We start from the raw sequence: 16,540 nt of genomic DNA, 5'->3' as shown, positions 1-16,540 counted from the left end.
ACTTATTTTCAAAAAAGCAGCTTGCTTTCTATATCAAGTCCCCCAGAATATTAACCTTAAATCAATCGCAGCCCTAAATCATGAGTTGGGTTTTTGCCTCATGCCAAGAAATTGGAGACGAGGGATGGGGAGGTGATGTGATTGCTTCCTCTTCTAATCTTTCCAGGTTTTCCTCGGAAGAGGGTAACATAATCCCCCTAGTAAATCTCGTCCAAAAATAGAGTCAACCACCAGAGTGAATAGTATGGTCTTTTTTAGTATTCCAACTGCCGAACTGCCAGCCACCACATCCTTCTCTTTTTTTTTTTTTCCTCCACCACACCCTTCTTTTTAAAAGGGTGTGTTTCCCAGAAATTCCCTGGCAGTGCAGTGGTTAGGACTCTGCGCTTTCACTGACAGAAGGTGCAGGTTCAATCCCCAGTCAAAAAACTAAGATTCCAGTGGTCAAAAAAAAAAAAAAAACGGGCAGTGTGTTCCCAGAACATCTGCATGAGTGGAAGAAGAGGATGGGATGTAAAAGGAAGTGAAAAATACAGAAGAAAAATCACTTAATATAACTAAAGCGTAGATTCTACCCCAAAGTACAAAAACTCAGAATCTCATAGCTCAAAGATGCCTTCACAGATGAACGATTTCCACTTTTCACAGGCATAAATAAATTGCCTTTACAATAAGTCACGTGATGATATTTATCAAGCATTCATTTGCTTGGCCATTTTTTTTTTCTTTTTAACTGAAGCAAAGAGAGATTATTTTTATTTATTTATTGACCACACTGCAAAGCAGATGGGATTTTAGTTCCCTGACCAGGGATTGAACCCATGCTCCCTGCCTTGGAGTCTTAACCACTGGCTGACCCAGGAAGTCCCTTGCTTGGCCATTTTTGATGGTCGGGAATCATTACATATTACTAGCTCTTAGTGTTAGAAAGCTCTCGTTTGACACTTGCATCCCATAATCACATTACAGTGGTGGGAAGATGGGGCCAAAAGATCTGACAACTAGGACCCTTGGCCCCAGCACACAGCCATATGGGTGCTGGTGACATTAATTTACCTCTCTCTCCTGGCTCCTCTGTCCATGGGATTTCCCAGGCGAGAATAATGGAGTGGGTTGCCATTTCCAAGGGATCTTCCTGACAGATGGATCCAACCCAGGTTTCTTATGCCTCCTGAATTGGCAGGCAGATTCTTTACCACTAACATCAGCTAGGAAGTCATATATATATATAAATACATATATACACATATAAATATATATATGTATCTCCCATATATATGTATATATATGCATATATATCTCCCATATATATGTGTATATATATGTATGTGTGTATATATGTATAGGTATATATGTGTATATGTATATGCATATGTGTGTATATATATGTATATATATCACCCATATATATGTGTATATTATTATTATTTAACAAAAGTCATATTGTGGCTCTGGCCCAGGCACTCTTCTGTCTTTTCAGATATTAAGTCATTTAATCCTCATTAAAAACCATGTGAAGTGATTTCCTTGTCAATACTTGGAAACAAGGAAATTGAGGTTAAGTAATTTTCCTAAGGCAATGGCAAGCCACTCCAGTATTCTTGCCTGGAAGATCCCATGTATGGAGGATCCTGGTAGGCTGCAGTCCATGGGGTCGCTGGGAGTCGAATAACTAAGCGACTTCCCTTTCACTTTCCTGCACTGGAGAAGGAAATGACAACCCACTCTAGTGTTCTTGCCTGGAGAATCCCAGGGACAGGGGAGCCTGGTGGGCTGCCGTCTATGGGGTCGCACAGCGTCGGACACGACTGGAGCAACTTAGCAGCAGCAGCAATTTTCCTAAGGATAAAGAATTTGCCTGCCAGTGCAGGAGATGCAAGAGACATGGGATTGATCCCTGGGCCGGGAAAATCCCCTGGAATAGGAAGTGGCAACCCACTCCTTGGAATTCTTGCTTGGAAAAATCCTGTGGACAGAGGAGCCCCAAGGGCTACAGGCCATGGAGGTCACGAAGAGCCAGAGAGCACTGAGCACATGATGCACTCAGATAGGAAGCGGGAGAGTCAGATTCCCACCTGGCAGCTCTGGCTCCAGCATCTATGTGTGTGGCCATCACACTGCTGTGCGTCCCTCCATCTCCACCATTTAAGGGTACGTGTGTGTTTTGGGGACCTAAGGGGGTCAAGAGACAGAAGAGAAGGGCACAGCCCGGTGACCACACAGAATCAGTTCTACCCTCCAGGGGGGCAGAGAGGGTCACCTGTCACAAGTGGGTCTCACTCACACCTGCCCAAAGTGAAGTCGCTCAGTCATGTCCAACTCTTTGCAACTGCTACCAGGCTTCTCGATGAGTGGGATTTTCCAGACAAGAGTACCGGAGTGGGTTGCCATTTCCTTCTCCAGGAGATCTTCCCGACCCAGGGATTGAACCCAGGTCTCCCACATTGCAGGCAGACGCTTTACCCTCTGAGCCACCAAGGAAGCCACCACCTGCCCAAACCGGCATTAAAAGTCCAGGTTTCTGGGACTTCCGTGGTAGTCCAGTGGCTAAGACTCCACAGCCCAATGCAGGGGGCTTGGGTTCAATCCCTGGTCAGGGAACTAGATCCCACATGCTGTAGCTAAGGATGCCGTGTACTGCAACTTGGACCCAGCGCAGTCAAACAAAAAATATTAAAATAAAAAAATAATAAGTCCAGCCTCCTGCATCCAGTTCTCACACAATGGACCGGTTGGACCCAAGCATAGAACTTGAAAATGAACAGGAATAAAGATGCTCTTGTTAGACGCAGCCTGTGCCTCTAACTGGCAGAGCCTCAGGCCCCCGGGGAACTGTGACTCAAGCCCAACTCATCATCCTCCCAGCCTGCCCCATCCAGTGTCGACTCAAACCCTCGTTGCTGACCCCAGGGCCTTTGGTGACTCTGGGGAGAAGGAGGAATGTTTGCCCAGTCCTTCACCCTGTGACTAATCCCAGCTGAGAAGCTGCTCAGGGAGCAGGGGTGAAGAGAGAGCTTCTGTTTCTGCGCGCTGCGGCAGCAGATGGAGCTGGAAAGCAGACCAGCAGCTGAGAATATCGCTGGAGAGGATGCGCGACGCTGCACTGAGGGGCCCCCCGCCCCGCCCCGACAAACAGATCCCTTAGAAAAAGGAAGCTTCGTGCACTGTTGGTGGGAATGAAAATTGGTGCTGCATTGGAAACCAGTTTGGGGGATTTCTCCAAAAAAAAAAAAAAATAGAACTACTATATGATCAACAATCCTACTCCTGGGTATTTACTGGGGAAAAAAAAGATGAAAATGAAAGCATTAATTCAAAAAGACACATGCACCCCAATGTCCATAGCAGCATTGTTTACAATAGCCAAGATAGAGAAACAACCCAAGTACCCATCAACAGATAAATAGATGAAGATGTCGTGTATATACCCAATGGGATATCATTGCTGCTGTTGTTGTTGTTTGGTCGCTAAGTCACGTCCGGCTCTTTTGTGGACCCGTGGACTGTAGCCCGCCAGGCTCCTCTATCCGTGGGGTTCCCCAAGCAAGACTACTGGAGTTGGCTAGCCATCTCCTTCGCTAGAGGATTTTCCTTAGCCAGGGATCAAACCCGAGTCTCCTGCATTGTAGGCAGATTCTTTACTGCTGAGCCACCAGGGAAGTCCAATTAAAAACTCAGCCATTAAAGTCTCATAAAATTTTTCCATTCACAACAACATGGATGGACTTGCAAAGTATTCTGCTAAGTGAAATAAGTCAGACAGAGACAAACACTGTATAATATCACTTACATGTGAAATCTAAAAAATAAAACAACATAGTGAATGTAACAAAGCAGAAACGGACTCTCAGATCTATAAAACAAATTAGTGGTTACCAGTGGGGAGAGGAAAGTGGAAAGGCGCACAGTAGGGCAGGGACTAAGAGGTACAGACTACTACATATACAATAATTAAGTTACAAGGATATATCGTACAGCACAGGGAATATAGCCAGTGTTTTATTATAACTATAAATGGAATATAACCTCTAGAAGTCGTGAATCCCTATGTTGTACCCCTGAAACTTATATGATATTGTAAATCAGCTATACCTCAACTAGAAAGAATATAGAAAGAAAAGAAACATATTCTAAGGAAATGGAAGTCTGAACAGAAAAAGAGTGGACTAGATTATGCAGAAAGATAAACCCTATTTATCATACTTTTCGGTCCTCGAAACTTTATTTTTGCAGAAGAAGAAATGAGCAAACGATGGAAAACTTTAGGGAGGAGCCCTCTTGATTCTCTAAACCCCAGAATCTCGGAATGTATTACCTCTGTGGCAAAGGGTATTTTGCATTTGTAATTAAAACCAGAAGCTTGGGATCTCCCTGGTGGTCCAGGGGTTAAGAACCTGCCTGCCAATGCAGCAGATACGGGTTCGATCCCTGGTCTGGGAAGGTCCCACATGCCATGAAGCAACTAAACTCTTGTGCCACAACTACTGAGCCTGCGCTCTAGAGGCCTCCAACTGCAGCAAGAGAAGTCAGAGCAACGAGCAGCCCGAGCACCAAAACTAGAGAGGAGCATTGCTCTCCCAGCTCACCACAACCAGAGAAAGCCTGTGCGCAGCAATGAAGACACAGCACAGTCCCTGATTACCTTAAAAACCCCGCAACCGCACGGTGGGAAGATTCCACTGAAGTATCCAGTGAGGCCTGATCGCGTGAGTCCTTAAAAAGCACAGGACCTTTTCAAACTGAGCTGAGAGATTTGATCTGAGGACCCATTGCTGTCTTCGAAGACAAGGATGGGAGATGTGGTGTAAGGCATGTGGGCACTTCTAGAAGCTGGAATAGGCAAGAAAATGGATTCTCTCCTTGATCCTCCAGAACAGAAGGTAGCCAGCTGCCAGAGCTTGATTTTAGCCCAGTGAGTCCACCATGCCAGTCTTCTGACCCACCACACTGTAAGATAATAAATGTGCATTGTTCAAGTCATGAAGTTAGCAGCGATTTGTCACAAGAGCAATGGAAAACTGATCAAAGCCCCTCGGCATGCCGTGAACACCACTTGCAAATGCCAGGACTCATCTCTGACTTGGATTAAAAATTAAGAGCTAGTAGGACGTCCCTGGTGGTCCAGTAGTTGAGACTTTATCTTCCGGTGTAGGTTCGCTCCTCCATCAAGGAGCTAAGATCTCACATGCCTAGGGGCCAAAAAACCAAAACATAAAACAGAAGCAAGATTGTAACAAATTCAATAAATGGTTCGCATTCCAAAAAAAAAAACAATCTTTAAAAGAAAAACTAAGGACTGTTGACACACACTAGAGGGAGGAAGATGTGTTGGGCAAGGGCACTGCATCACTGAGCAAAACCCATCAGCAGAGGGTATTTTGTTTTCCATTCAACTTCTCGATAACTGGGAAATGTTGCACAACATTCAGATTTCCAGTTTCTCTTAAAACGTGGAAAGGCGCTGTGAGCCCACATCTGCACGTGGTGAGTCTGAGCAGGGGTGGTCCCAATGGGACAAGGACATGCCTGCCTGCCTTCCAGTCATCGCTGCCCATAGCCGTTTTCTCACACTGGATCTGCCTCCCCCCTGAAGACTGTTTGCCTCCAAGCCTGGGGGTAAATCGACCTTCCGTCACTGTGTTGTAACGTCTTACCCAGAAATGTAAGAAGCCTAAGGAGCCTGGGAAAGTCCACTGGCCTTCATCTTCTCCCAGTCCCCAGCCTACCCTGCCCATTCCTTTGAGTTTATTTCTCAAATAGATGTCTATTATTTTTTAATTTTAATTTTATTGGAGTGTAGTTGATATATAGTGTTGTATTAGCTTCACATGTACAGCAAAGTGATTCAGGTATACATATACATGTATTCATTCTTTTTTAGCTTCTTTCCTCACGTAGAATATGAGTATACTCTTTCCAGAGAGCTGAGTGGAGTTCCCGGTGCCATCCAATTGGTCCTTATTGGGTAACTATCTCCTATCTAGTGGTATATGTGTATTTATGCCAAACTCCTGATTTATCCCTCCCTGCCACACCTTTGGTAACCATACGGTTGTTTTTGATATCTGGAAGTCTCTTTCTGCTTTGTAAGTTCATTTGTATATATCTTTTCGATTTCACATATGTGCGATATCATATATATTTTTGTTTGTCTGACTCATTTCACTTAGTATGATAGTCTCAAGTTCCATCCATCCATGCTGCAAATGGAATGTTTACACTCTTATTTATTTATTTGGCTGTGCTGGGGCTTAGTTGCGTAGTAAGCAGGATCTTTAACTGTGGCGTGAGAACTTTTAGTTTTGGTATGTGGGATCTAGTTCCCTCATCAGGGATCACACCCGGGCCCCTGCACTGGAAGTGTGTAGTCTTGGGAGCCACTGGACCATCAGAGAAGTCCCTCATTCTTTTTTAGGACTGAGTAACATTCCAGAGGTCTGTCTAGTTAAGGCTATGGCTTTTCCAATAGTCATGTATGGATGTGAGAGTTGGACTATAAAGAAAGCTGAGTGCCGAAGAACTGATGCTTTTGAACTGTGGTGTTGGTGAAGACTCTTGAGAGTCCCTTGGACTGCAAGGAGATCCAACCAGTCCATCCTAAAGGAAACAGTCCTGGATATTCATTGGAAGGACTGGTGTTGAAGCTGAAACTCCAATACTTTGGCCACCTGATGCAAAGAGCTGACTCATTGGAAAAGACCCTTGATGCTGGGAAAGATTGAAGGCAGGAGGAGAAGTGGACGACAGAGGACAAAATCATTGGATAGCATCACCAACTCAATGGACATGAGTTTGAGCAAACTCTGGGAGATGGTGATGGACAGGGAGGCCTGGTGTGCTGCAGTCCATGGGGTCGAAAAGAGTTGGACGCGACTGACCGACTGAACTGAACTGAACATTCCATTGTGTATTTGTACCACATTTTTTTTATCCACTCATCCTCAATGAACATTTAGGTTGCTTCCATGTCTTGGCTATTGTAAACAGAGCTGCAATGAACACAGGGCTGCATGGATCTTTGGATTATGGTTTTCTCCAGATACATGCCCAGTAGTGGGCTGCCATTCTTAGAATGCTGTTTGTGGGCAGTGGTTACCAGCCTTCTGAATGGGCTGGGATTGTTCCTTAAGGTCTCTGCCAAATTCCACTTCTTCTTCTGGAGCCAGCCTGGGAGAAGGTGGCTGACACCCCCAAATCTCTCTGGAAAGAACCTAGGAAGCAGGGAGGGGAATATTTACCCATGCAGGAACCAGCTTTCAATGGTCATGGAGTAAAAGAAAGGACCTCTCTTCTCCCTAGCTAACTTTCCCTACAGCGGTCTGTATTTTTGAGAATTCTGAGAATTGGGGTAGGGAAAAATCAGAGCAGGGAGGCCTGTCCCCTTTTGTTCCCGGGGAGTCACTCACAAACCGGACCAAAACTCAGCAAGTCAGAGCCTGAGCTCCTAATCCAGTTGAAGCCAGCGACAGCCCAGAAGAGGACAAGAGGGTTAGAAAAAGCATCAGCCTGGGAGGGAGGCTGCTTGCTCTGAGAATTTCCACGTCTCCATCCGAGGGGTGGGCCTGAAGACCACCTGTGGTGTGATGGCCTCCTGGAACATGCCTTCAGAGCTCCCCGCCTAGACCCCTGGTCCAAAGATGGGGTGGAGTGGGGGGACCCTCACTTGCCTTAGGAGAAAGGAGAGATACATCACAAGGTCAGAAAAGGGATGAAGTGAGGCGAGGCTGGAGACACAGGGCAAAGGCTCTTTCCATCTTCCTCCACCAATACCTGCCAGATACAAGCCCCCAGCTGCCCAGAAAGACAGAGCTGTGATCTAGCCCAGGGCAGGGAACACAGGTGAGTGATCAGAGCCTCAGAAATGTCAGAACTGGAAGGAGACCAGGAGAACTTCTCACTTGGGGGTTTTCTGATCATGCCTCACAAACCTCTAGCGCTTGAAACAGTTTTCCATGGGCCCACTGATGGGGAGGCTGGAGGAAAACAGAAAGAAACTCCACATGATTTAAACAAATTAGTTCTGTTTGTATATCTCTATTCCATGCAGTGTCTGTTTTTAAATATTACTTAACAAACAACATTTCGGCACACACACACAAAAATTGAAAACCACCAAGTTTATCCAATCCTTCATTTTACTTTTAATTTTTAAAAAATAGGCTAGCTAATTGGGAAAAGATTTTGAAAAAGAATAGAGGCAGGTATCTGTATAATTGAATCACTTTATTGCACACTTGAAATTAAAGCAACTTTGTGAATCAGCTACTGTTGCCATTTAGAAGCTAAGTTGTATCCAATTCTTTGAGACCCCTGGACTGTAGCCCACCAGGCTCCTCTGTCCATGATTTTTCCAGGCAAGAATACTGGAGTGGGTTGCCATTTCCTCCTTTCGGGGAATCTTCCCAACCCAGGGATCGAACCTGAGTCTCCTGCAGTAAGCAGGTGGGTTCTTTACTGATGAACCACCATACTGCAATATAAAATAAAAAGTTAAAAATAAAAACTCAGTTAGCAAACACCATGTGCAGTCATCTTTGTTTTTGTTTTTAGTTTATTTATTTTGGCCCAGCCATGTGGCATGCAGGATCTTAGTTCCCCAACCAGGGATTGAACCCCCGCCCTTGGCAATGGAAGCACAGAGTCTTAACCACCAGCCTTGGAGAGGTGTCACTACAAGTCACAGAGAAGGCGCCAACACTGGGTCGGGCATGGGCGGGGTAGGTTGCTGGGCCTCCATCCACCCAATTCCATCCTTCATGTCGTCCTGTTACTACAGACCTGCCCGGAGCTTCAGGGCGATTGTCTAGCCTGAGACTCCATTCTTCCGGCTTCTTTGCAAATAGGTGTGGCCGGGTGACTAAGCCCTCACCAGTGGAATGGGAACAAAAGTAAAACTTGAATTCCTACAAGGAAAATGCCGTCTTTTCGCTCTTTCGAGCGCTCCCATAAGGTTAGAACATAGGCTATGTGACTGGTCAGCCGGCTTCTCACAGATGAACAAGGAACATATCCTAGCACGTGGTGGAACAGCGAGAGCGTGGAACCTGGGTCTCTGCATGGTTTTGTGAAGCAGAATTCACCTCCTCTCTTTGGAATATTCCTGAGACAGAAATAAACTAGAGGGTCAGAGCCCCTGCTCTCTCACGCCTCTTCGTGACAGCGGCTGTCGTATTGATCTCTGGCTCAATAACAAATTACCCCTCAATCTCAGTGGCTTAGAAGAGCAGACACTGGTTTTCTCCCAGTTCCTGTGGGTCAGGAATTCAGGAGCAGCTGAACTGTGTGGTTTTGCCTCAGGGTCTCCAAGAGTCTGCAGCCAGGACATGGTCAAAGGCAGAATGTCTGTTCACACAGCTGCTCGAGAGACCTCTGCTCCCTGCAGTGGGACGTCTCCACAGGTGAGTGTCCGTGGGACGTGAGTTCTGGCCTCCCCAGAGCAAGAGACCAGAGGGAGACAGACAGACAGACAGACAGACAGACAAAGCCAGGAAGAGAGGAAGCAAGAGAGAAAGAAATCACATTGAGTTTTTATGACCCAGTCTCCGGAATCAGCCACTGTCACCCCTGCTTCACTCAGCTGGTTTCTAACAAATACAAGTAAGCCTGGCCCAATCTCAAGACAATGGGAAGTAGCCTCTCTGTTTTGCTGTTGCTTTGTTTTGCCATTTTATTTTATTTATTTGGCTGCGCTGGGTCTCAGTTGTGGCATACAGGATCTTCTTAGTTGCCGCAGGTGGGGTGCAGTTCCCTGACCAGGGATCGAACCCAGGCCCCCTGCATCGGGAGCGTGTAGTCTTAGCCACTGCACCACCAGGAGAGCCCCAGGTTCCCCATTTTTAAGGCAGGAGTATTTTTAAATGAATGGATGGGGACTGCCCTGGGGGTCCAGTGGTTGAGACCTCACTTCCTAATGCAGGGGGTGAGGGTTTGATCCCTGGTCAGGGAACTAGATTACAAACGTCTCATGGTGCGGCCAGAAAAAAAAAAAAAGAAAGAAAATAGAAAAAGTAGAAAATAACCTTACCCTGAGGGTGCTGGTGAGGAATCCATGAAAAAATGTGAAGTGCTGAATACCGGGCTTGGCATGCTGTAGGGGCTCTGTCAAAGGTGTTTTTCTCTCATCCTCTGTTTTATTCTCCAATCTCCACTCTCACATATGGGATGATGGTTCCGCTCTGGCCTAGAGGATTCCTTTGTTCCAGAAATCCTAATTCACAGCAGGGCTGTGAAGGATCCCTGGGAAACCAAGCTAGCCTGTTTCCTTCCAGCCTCCGCAGGCACCTATAAACTCCATCAGGAATGCTTAGGAGATACCTGGGGAGAGTGTGGGCATCACCCCAGCACTGACGATCCTCTAGGAAAGAGAAAGGAAGCTTTGCTTCCAGAGTCACAGCAAAGCCTGATTCTCTCTCTCTCTTTTTCTGTTTGGCTGTACTGCAAGGCGTGTGGGATCTCGGTTTCCTCACCAGGGATCAAACCTGAGTCCCCTGTATTGGAAGCTTGAAGTCGTAACCACTGGGGCATCAAGGAAGTTCCCTTATTCTCTTTACTGGATTTCCCAGGTGGGTTGGGACCTAGGGGCAGCACGTGGGTGCATGCAAAGTCACTTCAATCGTGTCTGACTCTTTGCGACCCCGTGGACTGTAGCCCTCCAAGCACCTCTGTCCACGAGAGTCTCCAGGCAAGAATACTGGAGTGGGTAGCCATTCTCTTCTCCAGGGGATCTTCCCAACCCAGAGATCGAACCCAGGGGCAGGGACAAATTGCTCCTGTACCATAGCTAGAGGGTAGACCCTCCTTGTCGCAACTAGAGAAAAGCCTGTGCAGCAACGAAAACCTAATACAGCCAAGAATAAATAAGTAAAAGGGGGGAAAAGTTGCATCAATCATCCTAAAAACATTCTGGTAGGGAGACTTCCAGAGAAAGGCTGGATCTTCTAAGAATTAAATGAGGGAAAGGCCTCGTTAGCCTAAATATATAATAAATAACTCTAAACTGCTTCCAAGAATTGAATATTCTTATGAAAATTGTTCTCTTAAAAAATGAAAAGACTTGAGGAAATATGACAATGTGGCTAATTGTGAAGTATGACATGTTTATTTGGGGTTAATTGTCACTTTTTACTGGGCTTCCCCAGTTTTAAAAAAAAAATCTGCCTGCAATGCAGGAGACATGAGAGATTCAGGCTTGATCCCCGGGTTGGAAAGAGTCCCTGGAGAAGGACGTGGCAACCCACTGTAGTATTCTTGCCTGGAGAATTCCTTGGACAGAGAAGCCTGGCAGATTACAGGCCATGGGGTTGCAAAGAATCGGACATGACTGAAGTGACTTAGCCTGAGTCCGAATCTTTTTACAACCAACCATAGTTAGCATTCTCTTCCACATTTTAGGGCTGGATATGGAGGCCGGTGGAAGAGTCTTAGTAAAGGTGAAATGATGGGATCAAGGTTTCTGGTCTCATGTTCCTCCACAGAATTAGCACTCTCTCCAAAATGCATTTCTCTAGTGCTAACAAGGCCATAAAGTGAAGAGGCTTCTAGGGTTTGTAAGAGGATGCTGAAGTGGGACCTTGGAAATGAAGAGTCCCTGACTCCTCAGAAGGTTTTCTGGAAGTTCAGTCTTCAATATTACCTTTCCTTTTTGCCGTGGAAGATTTAGAAACATAATTCTACTTCAGACTTCTCAAGTGGCTTCGGCTTTGGATGTATAGGCCATCATCTTCCTCACTGTCTCCGTTTCATCGTCATGAAGTAACAAGACTTCTCTCCTGATTCACAAGAAGCTGGGCATCATTGGTTGAGGTTGGGGGAAAGATGAGTTATTTAAACTATACTGATACAATGTGAGAAATCAACTTTTTATGCTCTTTTAAAATTTTTATTTATTTTAATTGGAGGCTTATTACTTTACAATATTGTGGTGGTCTTTGCCATTCATCGACATGAGTCAACCACAGGTGTACATGTGTCCCCCCCATCCTGAACTCCCTTCCACTTCCCTCCCTATCCCATCCCTCTGGGTTGTCCCAGGGCACCGGCTTTAAATGCCCTGCTTCATGCACTGAACTTGCACTGGTCATCTATTTTACATACGGTAATATACATGTTTCAATGCTATTCTCTCAAATCATCCCACCCTTGCCTTTTCCCACAGAGTCCAAAAGTCTGGTTTTCATATCTGGGTCTCTTTTGCTGTCTTGCATATAGGGCCATCATTATCATCTTTCTAAATTCCATATATATATATGTGTTAATATACTGTATTTGTGTTTCTCTTTATGACTTACTTCACTTTGTATGAGGCTCCAGTTTCATCCTCTTCATTAGAACTGACTCAAATGCATTCTTTTTTGTAGCTGAGTAATATTTCCTTGTGTATATGTACCACAACTTCCTTATGCATTCGTCTGCCGATGAGCATCTAGGTTGCTTCCATGTCTTGGCTATTATAAACAGTGCTGCGATGAACACTGGGGTACACGTGTCTCTTTCAATTCTGGTTTCCTCTGTGTGTATGCCCAGCAGTGGGATTGCTGGGTTGTACGGCAGTTCTATTTCCAGCTTTTTAAGAACTCCACACTTTTCTCCATGGTGGCTGTACTAGTCTGCATTCCCACCAACAGTGTAAGAGGGTTCCCTTTTCTCCACACCCTCTCCAGCACTGATTGCTTGTACACTTTTTGATGACAGCCATTCTGACTGCCATGAGATGGTACCTCATTGTGGTTTTGATTTGCATAAATCAACGGTACATATACACCATGGAATATTACTCAGCCATTAAAAAGAATTCATTTGAATCAGTTCTAATGAGATGGATGAAACTGGAGCCCATTATAAAGAGGGAAGTAAGCCAGAAAGATAAAGACCATTACAGTATACTAACACATATATATGGAATTTAGAAAGATAGTAATGATAACCCTATATGCAAAACAGAAAAAGAGGCACAGATGTACAGAACAGACTTTTGGACTCTGTGGGAGAAGGTGAGGGTGGGATTTTTCGAGAGAACAGCATCAAAACATGTATATTATCTATGGTGAAACAGATCACCAGCCCAGGTTGGATGCATGAGACAAGTGCTTGGGGCTGGTGCACTGGGAAGAACCAGAGGGAGTGAGTGGAGAGGGAGGTGGGAGGGGGGATCGGGATGGGGAACACATGTAAATCCATGGCCGATTCATGTCAATGTATGACAAAAACCACTACAATATTGTAAAGTAATTAGCCTCCAACTAATAAAAAAAAAAGAAATTAACTGTTTAAAAAATCAATCATTTATTAATTTATTTATTATTAACTAATAATCTTTAATAATTAATTAGTTATTTATTAATTTATTTCTTTGGACTACGTCAGGCCTTAGTTGTGGGAATCTCCTTGTGGCTTGTAAACTTAGTTGCCCAGTGGCATGTGGGATCTTAATTCCCCAAAGTGAAAGCGATGTCACTTAGTCGTGTCCTACTCTTTGTGACCCCATGGACTATAGCCTACCAGGCTCCTCCATCCATGGGTTTTTTCAGGCAGAAATACTGGAGTGGGTTGCCATTTCCTTTTCCAGGGGATCTTCCCAACTCAGGGATTGAACCTGAGTCTCCCGAATTGTAGGCAGACATTTTACCATCTGAGCCACCAGGAAAGTTCCCCAACCAGAGATCAAACCCACATCCCCTGCATTGGAAGGTAGATTTTTTTTTTAAACAACAGATTTATTACATTATGGGCTTCCCTTGTGGCTCAGCTGGTAAAGAATCTGTCTTCAGTGCTGGAGACCTGGGTTCGATCCCTGGGTTGGGAAGATCCCCTGGAGAAAGGAAAGGCTACCCACTCCAGTATGCTGGCCTGGAGAATTCCATGGACTGTATAGTCCATGGGGTCGCAAAGAGTCAGACACGACTGAGCAATTTTCACTTTCACTTTATTATATTACAGCTCTGTAGGTCAGAAGACTGACACAGGTCTTCTTGGGCTAACATCAGGGTGTCAGATGGGCTGTCTTCCTTTCTGGAGGGTCTAACGAGAATCCTGTTTTCACACCTGGGTTCCTTAGCCTAAGGAAGGGAAGAGGTATTCCTTACTTCTGGTCAGTTTCCCCTTCAAAGGCTTGCCCTTCACAGGTGTGCCCTAGAGACACCCAGCAGAATTCCTCAGTCCATCAGCTCACCTATCAACACCTTTCACCTGAACCATTAAATAGAACTATTGGGTAAGTAACAACACAACTGTTTTGTCTTTTTAAATCCTCTGCACTGTGCCAAGGAGGAGAAAGAAATGACAACCCACTCCAGTGTTCTTGCCTGGGAAATCCCATGGACAGAGAAGGTTGGCGGGCTACAGTCCATGGGGCCACAAATGTTCGGACACAACAGAGCATGCAAGTTCATGTTTGTAGACCGAGACCAATTAGGAAGTTTTTGTAGGTGTCCAATTAGGAGATGAAATCAGTTGGATCTGTACATGATGCCCTTCCAGAGTAGCTCAGAAAGAAAAAGATCGTTTTCAGACAACTGCATAAGTAAGTGTCAACCTATTTTTGCAGACTGCTAAGTGATCTTGGCCAGATCCTTTGATAGCGTAACCATCATGGCAGAGGACTCATCTGCATAGTCTTATTTAAGTGTTACAAACTCTCAAGAGTCAGGGAAAGTATTTGTCACCTTCCAATAGGACATTAAGTTGAATAGGAAGATAAAATTGAGTCATTCTTATTTGTTTCCTTGCTTGCTTACTGTTTACAGAGGCTTCCATAGTAGTTCAGTTGGTAAACAAACTGCCTGCAATGCAGGAGACCCAGGTTCGATCCCTGGATCAGGAAGATCCCCTGGAGAAGGAAATGGCAACCCACTCCAGGACTCTTGCCTGGAGAATTCCATGGACAGAGGAGCCTGGTGGTCTACAATCCATGGGATCGCAAAGAGCCGGACACGACTATGCGACTTTCTGTTTCCGTTTGCTTACTGTTTATCTCCTTATGCAATGTAAATCCCAGGAGAACAGGCTTGAGGACATTCATTGATGGCTCTCCAGTTAAACAGTGCTTGTCCCAGGGTAGGCTCTTGATGAATATATTCTGAGTAAATGAAAGATAGAAGACAGACAAAGTAAGGGGAAAGGAGGCAGAGGAAGAGAAAAAAGAGATGGGGAGGGAAGGAAGGAAAGAAAGAAAAAAAGGAAGGAAGGAAAAAGGGAGGGAGGGAGGGAGGAAAAGAAAGGCAGGCAGGAAGGGAAAGAATGAGAGAGAAACAGAAAGAAATGATGGAATATCTGGTTTAAAAAAAAAAAAAACCATCACATTGGACAGGGAATTAAGAGATTCAGTCCTTCTTCTAACTACTATTAATTCAATACCTGTACAGTGCTAAATGCTGAAGATGCTGCCCTTATGATATTGCCAATGTCTATGTCTGGGTTTGATTCTGCTATTCAGGAGCCTAGAGCCCTGACAGTCTACCTTAAGCTTAAACTGATGGGGGGAGGGTGGGCAGAGAGGATAAGATGACAACTAAAGCACTTTTCAGATCTCCTCTTCATAATTCACCTGCTTTAAATCTTGGCTTCAGTCCCTTTTTCGCTTTTTGTTTATTTTGTTCTTAAAACCTTTATTTTTAATAATCCCAAGCTGGAAATAACTCAAACGTCCAACAACAGGTGAACGAAGAAGTTGTGTTGCGTTCATATAGGAATTTTATTCAGCAACTTTATTGCTAACTTACTTAATGATTTTATTGGAGTACAGTTGATTTACAATGTTGTGTTATTTTCAGATATACAGCAAAGTGATTCAAATATATTTGTGTACATATATTTTTTCAGATTTTTTTTCCAGCATAGGTTATTACAAGATAGTGAATATAGTTCCTTGTGCTATACATATCCTTCTTGTTTATCTATTTCATGTATAGTAGCATGTTTCTGTTCATCCCCAAATTATAACCTATCCTTCCCTCCCCCGTTTTCCTTTTGGTAACCATAACTTTGTTTCTGTGAGTCTGTTTTATAAATAAGTTTTCTTGTATTAATTTTTTTTTACAGTCTGTATATAAGGGATATGGTATGATATTTGTCTTTCCCACTTCATTTGGTAGGACAATCTCGAGCTGCAATGCTCCCTCTTTTAGAGTGAGCAAAGAAACGTGAGAGCCCGCCACCTAAGACCACGTCGTCTTGCCCTCTGGACAGAAATGGAACCACTCCCTCGAACTGGCTTTCTCAAAGAGCTAGAGAAATGCTAAACAGTAGCCGATCTGGAGGACGAGAACAATGTGGCACTAATTGTTCAGTTTCCTCCAGGTCACGAGCGGAGGAGGCTGGCTCGGGGCTGCTCGGGCCAGCGCGCGGCCAGTCCGTCTCTGAACTGCAGGTGAAGAGGAGGCGCCCAAGCCTCAAGGATGCTCCCCACACTCGGATGGGGCGGGTCTGCAAGCAAGGCCAGGGGCCGGAGGAAGGCTCCCATTGGCTGAGGGCGGGTGACGGGGTGGGGCGGGCGCAGTATAAGGGAGGGGGTGTGCGCGCACCGTGTCAGTTTCGGAGTCCCTGG

Source organism: Muntiacus reevesi, chromosome 10, assembly GCF_963930625.1.
Source record: "Muntiacus reevesi chromosome 10, mMunRee1.1, whole genome shotgun sequence".
Lineage (NCBI taxonomy): Eukaryota > Metazoa > Chordata > Mammalia > Artiodactyla > Cervidae > Muntiacus > Muntiacus reevesi.
The sequence above is the reverse complement of the archived record's forward strand: the minus strand, read 5'-3'. Positions refer to the sequence as shown.